The following is a 1,521-nucleotide window of genomic DNA, read 5'->3' on the forward strand; positions in this document are numbered from 1 at the left end:
CTTGGTGTGGGGATGACTTTTCCTTGACACCTCAGGATCTGTGGACCCCACAGGATTCCCACCTACCCCACCACCCTCTCTCTTCTTCAACCATTCCCAAAACACCTCAACTCATCTTCCCCAAAAACCCCTCACCTATCAAATCCCATATTTCTCTTCACCACTCACATCCATCCTTCACAAAACCTCACCTACCTCACCATTCAAATTCAAACCACTTTCCCTCCCAAACACACCCTCCCATAGCCGAACCCTACCCCTCTCTCCACCCCTATATAAACCCATCTTCACTCCTTCATTTTCACACACCCTAAACACTACTTCTCCCCCTTTGGCCGAACCACAAAGCCATCTCCATCTCCTCTATTTCTTCTTCTTCTACTCTCTTCTTTCTTCTTTTGCTCGAGGATGAGCAAAACTTTTAAGTTTGGTGTGGTAAAAGCATTGCTTTTTGTTTTTCCATAACCATTTATGGCATCCAAGGCCGGAGAAACCTCTAGAAAGAGGAAAGGGAAGGCAAAAGCTTTCACCTCCGAATCATGGGAGATGGAGAGATTCATCTCAAGGGTTCATCATGACCACTTCTATGAAGTTGTGGCCTTGAAGAAGGTGATCCCCGAGGTCCCTTCAAACTCAAAAAGAGTGAATATCCGAAAATCCGACATGAGATCCGAAGAAGAGGTTGGGAAGTTCTTACCAACCCCATTCAATAAGTCGGAATCTTAATGGTTCAATAGTTCTATGCCAATGCATGTATCACCAAGAACCATGATCAAAGTGTGAACCTGGACCCAAAGAATTGGCTTACAATGGTTCGGGGGAAATGCTTAGATTTTAGTCCGGAAAATGTAAGGTTGGCATTCAACTTGCCCATGATGCAAGGAGATGAACACCCTTACACTAGATGGGTCAACTTTGATCAAAGGTTGGACCAAGTCCTCACAGACATTTGTGAAGAGGGCGCTCAATGGAAGAGAGATTCAAGAGGGAAGCCGGTTCAATTGAGAAGGCATGACCTCAAGCCCGTAGCTAGGGATGGTTGGAGTTTATCTAACGCTCAATCATTCCCACTAACAACCGGTCTGAAGTTACTATAGACTGGGCCATCATGATTCATAGCATCATGATTGGAGAGGAAGTAGAAGTTCATAAGGTTATAGCCCAAGAACTTTATAAGGTGGCGGACAAGTCCTCTACCTTGGCAAGGTTAGCCTTTCCTCATCTCATTTGTCACCTCTGTTATTCAGTTGGAATTGACATAGAGGGAGACATCCCCATTGATGAGGACAAGTCCATCACTAAGAAAAGGATGGAGCAAACAAGAGATCCCACTCATCATGAAATCCCTGAGATACCTCAAGGGATGCACTTTCCTCCACAAAACTATTGGGAGCAAATCAACACCTCCCTGGGAGAATTGAGTTCCAACATGGGACAACTAAGGGTGGAGCACCAAGAACATTCCATCCTCCTCCATGAAATTAGAGAAGATCAAAGAATCATGAGAGAGGAGCAACAAAG

Source organism: Arachis duranensis, chromosome 8, assembly GCF_000817695.3.
Source record: "Arachis duranensis cultivar V14167 chromosome 8, aradu.V14167.gnm2.J7QH, whole genome shotgun sequence".
Classification (NCBI taxonomy): domain Eukaryota; kingdom Viridiplantae; phylum Streptophyta; class Magnoliopsida; order Fabales; family Fabaceae; genus Arachis; species Arachis duranensis.